Below are 9,768 nucleotides of genomic sequence, written 5' to 3'. Positions count from 1 at the left end.
TTTTCGACTTTCGTTGTGTCAAAAAATTCAAGAAAAATCAGGTTTTAGGTGGGTTTTCACCGGAATATTCCAGTTTCAAACTGGTTTAGACCGGTTTCTGCCTCCTACCGAACCTCCAAACCGGTTTAAACCGGAATCGGAGAGACAAAATTGTGAACCGATTTTGAAAAAACCCTAAGGCTATAGCCATTCCGTTTGTTCGACTTTCGGGGGTCAAAAAATTTAAGAAAAATCCGGTTTAAGGTGGGTTTTCACCGGAATATTCCAGTTTCAAACTGGTTTAGACCAGTTTCTGCCTCCTACCGAACCTCCAAACCGGTTTAAACCGGAATCGGAGAGACAAAATTTTCACCCGATTTCCGTTTTTTCGACTTTCGGGGGTCAAAAAATTCAAGAAAAATCAGGTTTTAGGTGGGTTTTCACCGGAATATTCCAGTTTCAAACCGGTTTAAACCGGAATCGGAGAGACAAAATTGTGACCCGATTTTTGGAAATACCTAAGGCTATAGCCTTTCCGTTTTTTCGACTTTCGGGGGTCAAAAAATTTAAGAAAAATCCGGTTTTAGGTGGGTTTTCACCGGAATATTCCAGTTTCAAACTGGTTTAGACCGGTTTCTGCCTCCTACCGAACCTCCAAACCGGTTTAAACCGGAATCGGAGAGACAAAATTGTGACCCGATTTTGAAAAAACCCTAAGGCTATAGCCTTTCCGTTTTTTCGACTTTCGTTGTGTCAAAAAATTCAAGAAAAATCAGGTTTTAGGTGGGTTTTCACCGGAATATTCCAGTTTCAAACTGGTTTAGACCGGTTTCTGCCTCCTACCGAACCTCCAAACCGGTTTAAACCGGAATCGGAGAGGCAAAATTGTGAACCGATTTTGAAAAAACCCTAAGGCTATAGCCATTCCGTTTGTTCGACTTTCGGGGGTCAAAAAATTTAAGAAAAATCCGGTTTAAGGTGGGTTTTCACCGGAATATTCCAGTTTCAAACTGGTTTAGACCAGTTTCTGCCTCCTACCGAACCTCCAAACCGGTTTAAACCGGAATCGGAGAGACAAAATTTTCACCCGATTTCCGTTTTTTCGACTTTCGGGGGTCAAAAAATTCAAGAAAAATCAGGTTTTAGGTGGGTTTTCACCGGAATATTCCAGTTTCAAACCGGTTTAAACCGGAATCGGAGAGACAAAATTGTGACCCGATTTTTGGAAATACCTAAGGCTATAGCCTTTCCGTTTTTTCGACTTTCGGGGGTCAAAAAATTCAAGAAAAATCCGGTTTTAGGTGGGTTTTCACCGGAATATTCCAGTTTCAAACTGGTTTAGACCGGTTTCTGCCTCCTACCGAACCTCCAAACCGGTTTAAACCGGAATCGGAGAGACAAAATTGTGACCCGATTTTGAAAAAACCCTAAGGCTATAGCCTTTCCGTTTTTTCGACTTTCGTTGTGTCAAAAAATTCAAGAAAAATCAGGTTTTAGGTGGGTTTTCACCGGAATATTCCAGTTTCAAACTGGTTTAGACCGGTTTCTGCCTCCTACCGAACCTCCAAACCGGTTTAAACCGGAATCGGAGAGACAAAATTGTGAACCGATTTTGAAAAAACCCTAAGGCTATAGCCTTTCCGTTATTTCGACTTTCGGGGGTCAAAAAATTTAAGAAAAATCCGGTTTTAGGTGGGTTTTCACCGGAATATTCCAGTTTCAAACTGGTTTAGACCGGTTTCTGCCTCCTACCGAACCTCCAAACCGGTTTAAACCGGAATCGGAGAGACAAAATTGTGACCCGATTTTTGAAAAAACCCTAAGGCTATAGCCTTTCCGTTTTTTCGACTTTCGGGGGTCAAAAATTGTAAGAAAAATCCGGTTTTAGGTGGGTTTTCACCGAAATATTCCAGTTTCAAACTGGTTTAGACCGGTTTCTGCCTCCTACCGAACCTCCAAACCGGTTTAAACCGGAATCGGAGAGACAAAATTGTGACCCGATTTTTGGAAAAACCATAAGGCTATAGCCTTTCCGTTTTTTCGACTTTCGGGGGTCAAAAAATTCAAGAAAAATCCGGTTTTAGGTGGGTTTTCACCGGAATATTCCAGTTTCAAACTGGTTTAGACCGGTTTCTGCCTCCTACCGAACCTCCAAACCGGTTTAAACCGGAATCGGAGAGACAAAATTGTGACCCGATTTTGAAAAAACCCTAAGGCTATAGCCTTTCCGTTTTTTCGACTTTCGTTGTGTCAAAAAATTCAAGAAAAATCAGGTTTTAGGTGGGTTTTCACCGGAATATTCCAGTTTCAAACTGGTTTAGACCGGTTTCTGCCTCCTACCGAACCTCCAAACCGGTTTAAACCGGAATCGGAGAGACAAAATTGTGAACCGATTTTGAAAAAACCCTAAGGCTATAGCCATTCCGTTTGTTCGACTTTCGGGGGTCAAAAAATTTAAGAAAAATCCGGTTTAAGGTGGGTTTTCACCGGAATATTCCAGTTTCAAACTGGTTTAGACCAGTTTCTGCCTCCTACCGAACCTCCAAACCGGTTTAAACCGGAATCGGAGAGACAAAATTTTCACCCGATTTCCGTTTTTTCGACTTTCGGGGGTCAAAAAATTCAAGAAAAATCCGGTTTTAGGTGGGTTTTCACCGGAATATTCCAGTTTCAAACTGGTTTAGACCGGTTTCTGCCTCCTACCGAACCTCCAAACCGGTTTAAACCGGAATCGGAGAGACAAAATTGTGACCCGATTTTTGGAAAAACCCTAAGTCTAGCCTTTCCGTTTTTTCGACTTTCGGGGGTCAAAAAATTCAAGAAAAATCCGGTTTTAGGTGGGTTTTCACCGGAATATTCCAGTTTCAAACTGGTTTAGACCGGTTTCTGCCTCCTACCGAACCTCCAAACCGGTTTAAACCGGAATCGGAGAGACAAAATTGTGACCCGATTTTGAAAAAACCCTAAGGCTATAGCCTTTCCGTTTTTTCGACTTTCGTTGTGTCAAAAAATTCAAGAAAAATCAGGTTTTAGGTGGGTTTTCACCGGAATATTCCAGTTTCAAACTGGTTTAGACCGGTTTCTGCCTCCTACCGAACCTCCAAACCGGTTTAAACCGGAATCGGAGAGACAAAATTGTGAACCGATTTTGAAAAAACCCTAAGGCTATAGCCTTTCCGTTTTTTCGACTCTCGGGGGTCAAAAAATTCAAGAAAAATCAGGTTTTAGGTGGGTTTTCACCGGAATATTCCAGTTTCAAACTGGTTTAGACCGGTTTCTGCCTCCTGCCGAACCTCCAAACCGGTTTAAACCGGAATCGGAGAGACAAAATTGTGACCCGATTTTGAAAAAACCCTAAGGCTATAGCCTTTCCGTTATTTCGACTTTCGGGGGTCAAAAAATTTAAGAAAAATCCGGTTTTAGGTGGGTTTTCACCGGAATATTCCAGTTTCAAACTGGTTTAGACCGGTTTCTGCCTCCTACCGAACCTCCAAACCGGTTTAAACCGGAATCGGAGAGACAAAATTGTGACCCGATTTTTGAAAAAACCCTAAGGCTATAGCCTTTCCGTTTTTTCGACTTTCGGGGGTCAAAAATTGTAAGAAAAATCCGGTTTTAGGTGGGTTTTCACCGAAATATTCCAGTTTCAAACTGGTTTAGACCGGTTTCTGCCTCCTACCGAACCTCCAAACCGGTTTAAACCGGAATCGGAGAGACAAAATTGTGACCCGATTTTTGGAAAAACCATAAGGCTATAGCCATTCCGTTTTTTCGACTTTCGGGGGTCAAAAAATTCAAGAAAAATCCGGTTTTAGGTGGGTTTTCACCGGAATATTCCAGTTTCAAACTGGTTTAGACCGGTTTCTGCCTCCTACCGAACCTCCAAACCGGTTTAAACCGGAATCGGAGAGACAAAATTGTGACCCGATTTTGAAAAAACCCTAAGGCTATAGCCTTTCCGTTTTTTCGACTTTCGTTGTGTCAAAAAATTCAAGAAAAATCAGGTTTTAGGTGGGTTTTCACCGGAATATTCCAGTTTCAAACTGGTTTAGACCGGTTTCTGCCTCCTACCGAACCTCCAAACCGGTTTAAACCGGAATCGGAGAGACAAAATTGTGAACCGATTTCCGTTTTTTCGACTTTCGGGGGTCAAAAAATTCAAGAAAAATCAGGTTTTAGGTGGGTTTTCACCGGAATATTCCAGTTTCAAACTGGTTTAGACCGGTTTCTGCCTCCTACCGAACCTCCAAACCGGTTTAAACCGGAATCGGAGAGACAAAATTGTGACCCGATTTTTGAAAAAAACCTAAGGCTATCGCCTTTCCGTTTTTTCGACTCTCGGGGGTCAAAAAATTCAAGAAAAATCCGGTTTAAGGTGGGTTTTCACCGAAATATTCCAGTTTCAAACTGGTTTAGACCGGTTTCTGCCTCCTACCGAACCTCCAAACCGGCTTAAACCGGAATCGGAGAGACAAAATTGTGACCCGATTTTTGGAAAAGCCTAAGGCTATAGCCTTTCCGTTTTTTCGACTTTCGGGGGTCAAAAAATTCAAGAAAAATCAGGTTTTAGGTGGGTTTTCACCGGAATATTCCAGTTTCAAACTGGTTTAGACCGGTTTCTGCCTCCTGCCGAACCTCCAAACCGGTTTAAACTGGAATCGGAGAGACAAAAATGTGACCCGATTTTCGGAAATACCTAAGGCTGTAGCCTTTCCGTTTTTTCGACTTTCGGGGGTCAAAAAATGTAAGAAAAATCCGGTTTTAGGTGGGTTTTCACCGAAATATTCCAGTTTCAAACTGGTTTAGACCGGTTTCTGCCTCCTACCGAACCTCCAAACCGGTTTAAACCGGAATCGGAGAGACAAAATTGTGACCCGATTTTTGGAAATACCTAAGGCTATAGCCTTTCCGTTTTTTCGACTTTCGGGGGTCAAAAAATTCAAGAAAAATCAGGTTTTAGGTGGGTTTTCACCGGAATATTCCAGTTTCAAACTGGTTTAGACCGGTTTCTGCCTCCTACCGAACCTCCAAACCGGTTTAAACCGGAATCGGAGAGACAAAATTGTGACCCGATTTTGAAAAAACCCTAAGGCTATAGCCTTTCCGTTTTTTCGACTTTCGTTGTGTCAAAAAATTCAAGAAAAATCCGGTTTAAGGTGGGTTTTCACCGGAATATTCCAGTTTCAAACTGGTTTAGACCAGTTTCTGCCTCCTACCGAACCTCCAAACCGGTTTAAACCGGAATCGGAGAGACAAAATTTTCACCCGATTTCCGTTTTTTCGACTTTCGGGGGTCAAAAAATTCAAGAAAAATCAGGTTTTAGGTGGGTTTTCACCGGAATATTCCAGTTTCAAACCGGTTTAAACCGGAATCGGAGAGACAAAATTGTGACCCGATTTTTGGAAATACCTAAGGCTATAGCCTTTCCGTTTTTTCGACTTTCGTTGTGTCAAAAAATTCAAGAAAAATCAGGTTTTAGGTGGGTTTTCACCGGAATATTCCAGTTTCAAACTGGTTTAGACCGGTTTCTGCCTCCTACCGAACCTCCAAACCGGTTTAAACCGGAATCGGAGAGACAAAATTGTGACCCGATTTTGAAAAAACCCTAAGGCTATAGCCTTTCCGTTTTTTCGACTTTCGTTGTGTCAAAAAATTCAAGAAAAATCAGGTTTTAGGTGGGTTTTCACCGGAATATTCCAGTTTCAAACTGGTTTAGACCGGTTTCTGCCTCCTACCGAACCTCCAAACCGGTTTAAACCGGAATCGGAGAGACAAAATTTTCACCCGATTTCCGTTTTTTCGACTTTCGGGGGTCAAAAAATTCAAGAAAAATCCGGTTTTAGGTGGGTTTTCACCGGAATATTCCAGTTTCAAACTGGTTTAGACCGGTTTCTGCCTCCTACCGAACCTCCAAACCGGTTTAAACCAGAATCGGAGAGACAAAATTGTGACCCGATTTTTGGAAAAACCCTAAGTCTAGCCTTTCCGTTTTTTCGACTTTCGGGGGTCAAAAAATTCAAGAAAAATCCGGTTTTAGGTGGGTTTTCACCGGAATATTCCAGTTTCAAACTGGTTTAGACCGGTTTCTGCCTCCTACCGAACCTCCAAACCGGTTTAAACCGGAATCGGAGAGACAAAATTGTGACCCGATTTTTGGAAATACCTAAGGCTATAGCCTTTCCGTTTTTTCGACTTTCGGGGGTCAAAAAATTCAAGAAAAATCCGGTTTTAGGTGGGTTTTCACCGGAATATTCCAGTTTCAAACTGGTTTAGACCGGTTTCTGCCTCCTACCGAACCTCCAAACCGGTTTAAACCGGAATCGGAGAGACAAAATTGTGACCCGATTTTGAAAAAACCCTAAGGCTATAGCCTTTCCGTTTTTTCGACTTTCGTTGTGTCAAAAAATTCAAGAAAAATCAGGTTTTAGGTGGGTTTTCACCGGAATATTCCAGTTTCAAACTGGTTTAGACCGGTTTCTGCCTCCTACCGAACCTCCAAACCGGTTTAAACCGGAATCGGAGAGACAAAATTGTGAACCGATTTTGAAAAAACCCTAAGGCTATAGCCTTTCCGTTTGTTCGACTTTCGGGGGTCAAAAAATTTAAGAAAAATCCGGTTTTAGGTGGGTTTTCACCGGAATATTCCAGTTTCAAACTGGTTTAGACCAGTTTCTGCCTCCTACCGAACCTCCAAACCGGTTTAAACCAGAATCGGAGAGACAAAATTTTCACCCGATTTCCGTTTTTTCGACTTTCGGGGGTCAAAAAATTCAAGAAAAATCCGGTTTTAGGTGGGTTTTCACCGGAATATTCCAGTTTCAAACTGGTTTAGACCGGTTTCTGCCTCCTACCGAACCTCCAAACCGGTTTAAACCGGAATCGGAGAGACAAAATTGTGACCCGATTTTGAAAAAACCCTAAGGCTATAGCCTTTCCGTTTTTTCGACTTTCGTTGTGTCAAAAAATTCAAGAAAAATCAGGTTTTAGGTGGGTTTTCACCGGAATATTCCAGTTTCAAACTGGTTTAGACCGGTTTCTGCCTCCTACCGAACCTCCAAACCGGTTTAAACCGGAATCGGAGAGACAAAATTGTGACCCGATTTTTGAAAAAACCCTAAGGCTATAGCCTTTCCGTTTTTTCGACTCTCGGGGGTCAAAAAATTCAAGAAAAATCCGGTTTAAGGTGGGTTTTCACCGAAATATTCCAGTTTCAAACTGGTTTAGACCGGTTTCTGCCTCCTACCGAACCTCCAAACCGGCTTAAACCGGAATCGGAGAGACAAAATTGTGACCCGATTTTTGGAAAAGCCTAAGGCTATAGCCTTTCCGTTTTTTCGACTCTCGGGGGTCAAAAAATTCAAGAAAAATCAGGTTTTAGGTGGGTTTTCACCGGAATATTCCAGTTTCAAACTGGTTTAGACCGGTTTCTGCCTCCTGCCGAACCTCCAAACCGGTTTAAACTGGAATCGGAGAGACAAAAATGTGACCCGATTTTCGGAAATACCTAAGGCTGTAGCCTTTCCGTTTTTTCGACTTTCGGGGGTCAAAAAATGTAAGAAAAATCCGGTTTTAGGTGGGTTTTCACCGAAATATTCCAGTTTCAAACTGGTTTAGACCGGTTTCTGCCTCCTACCGAACCTCCAAACCGGTTTAAACCGGAATCGGAGAGACAAAATTGTGACCCGATTTTTGGAAATACCTAAGGCTATAGCCTTTCCGTTTTTTCGACTTTCGGGGGTCAAAAAATTCAAGAAAAATCAGGTTTTAGGTGGGTTTTCACCGGAATATTCCAGTTTCAAACTGGTTTAGACCGGTTTCTGCCTCCTACCGAACCTCCAAACCGGTTTAAACCGGAATCGGAGAGACAAAATTGTGACCCGATTTTGAAAAAACCCTAAGGCTATAGCCTTTCCGTTTTTTCGACTTTCGTTGTGTCAAAAAATTCAAGAAAAATCAGGTTTTAGGTGGGTTTTCACCGGAATATTCCAGTTTCAAACTGGTTTAGACCGGTTTCTGCCTCCTACCGAACCTCCAAACCGGTTTAAACCGGAATCGGAGAGACAAAATTGTGAACCGATTTTGAAAAAACCCTAAGGCTATAGCCATTCCGTTTGTTCGACTTTCGGGGGTCAAAAAATTTAAGAAAAATCCGGTTTAAGGTGGGTTTTCACCGGAATATTCCAGTTTCAAACTGGTTTAGACCAGTTTCTGCCTCCTACCGAACCTCCAAACCGGTTTAAACCGGAATCGGAGAGACAAAATTTTCACCCGATTTCCGTTTTTTCGACTTTCGGGGGTCAAAAAATTCAAGAAAAATCAGGTTTTAGGTGGGTTTTCACCGGAATATTCCAGTTTCAAACCGGTTTAAACCGGAATCGGAGAGACAAAATTGTGACCCGATTTTTGGAAATACCTAAGGCTATAGCCTTTCCGTTTTTTCGACTTTCGGGGGTCAAAAAATTCAAGAAAAATCAGGTTTTAGGTGGGTTTTCACCGGAATATTCCAGTTTCAAACTGGTTTAGACCGGTTTCTGCCTCCTACCGAACCTCCAAACCGGTTTAAACCGGAATCGGAGAGACAAAATTGTGACCCGATTTTGAAAAAACCCTAAGGCTATAGCCTTTCCGTTTTTTCGACTTTCGTTGTGTCAAAAAATTCAAGAAAAATCCGGTTTTAGGTGGGTTTTCACCGGAATATTCCAGTTTCAAACTGGTTTAGACCGGTTTCTGCCTCCTACCGAACCTCCAAACCGGTTTAAACCGGAATCGGAGAGACAAAATTTTCACCCGATTTCCGTTTTTTCGACTTTCGGGGGTCAAAAAATTCAAGAAAAATCCGGTTTTAGGTGGGTTTTCACCGGAATATTCCAGTTTCAAACTGGTTTAGACCGGTTTCTGCCTCCTACCGAACCTCCAAACCGGTTTAAACCGGAATCGGAGAGACAAAATTGTGACCCGATTTTTGGAAATACCTAAGGCTATAGCCTTTCCGTTTTTTCGACTTTCGGGGGTCAAAAAATTCAAGAAAAATCAGGTTTTAGGTGGGTTTTCACCGGAATATTCCAGTTTCAAACTGGTTTAGACCGGTTTCTGCCTCCTACCGAACCTCCAAACCGGTTTAAACCGGAATCGGAGAGACAAAATTGTGACCCGATTTTGAAAAAACCCTAAGGCTATAGCTTTTCCGTTTTTTCGACTTTCGTTGTGTCAAAAAATTCAAGAAAAATCAGGTTTTAGGTGGGTTTTCACCGGAATATTCCAGTTTCAAACTGGTTTAGACCGGTTTCTGCCTCCTACCGAACCTCCAAACCGGTTTAAACCGGAATCGGAGAGACAAAATTGTGAACCGATTTTGAAAAAACCCTAAGGCTATAGCCTTTCCGTTTGTTCGACTTTCGGGGGTCAAAAAATTTAAGAAAAATCCGGTTTTAGGTGGGTTTTCACCGGAATATTCCAGTTTCAAAGTGGTTTAGACCAGTTTCTGCCTCCTACCGAACCTCCAAACCGGTTTAAACCAGAATCGGAGAGACAAAATTTTCACCCGATTTCCGTTTTTTCGACTTTCGGGGGTCAAAAAATTCAAGAAAAATCCGGTTTTAGGTGGGTTTTCACCGGAATATTCCAGTTTCAAACTGGTTTAGACCGGTTTCTGCCTCCTACCGAACCTCCAAACCGGTTTAAACCGGAATCGGAGAGACAAAATTGTGACCCGATTTTGAAAAAACCCAAAGGCTATAGCCTTTCCGTTTTTTCGACTTTCGTTGTGTCAAAAAATTCAAGAAAAATCA

Source organism: Phallusia mammillata, chromosome 4 (genome assembly GCF_965637545.1).
Source record: "Phallusia mammillata chromosome 4, kaPhaMamm4.hap1.1, whole genome shotgun sequence".
Taxonomy (NCBI): Eukaryota; Metazoa; Chordata; class Ascidiacea; order Phlebobranchia; family Ascidiidae; genus Phallusia; species Phallusia mammillata.
This window is presented reverse-complemented; position numbering follows the sequence as displayed.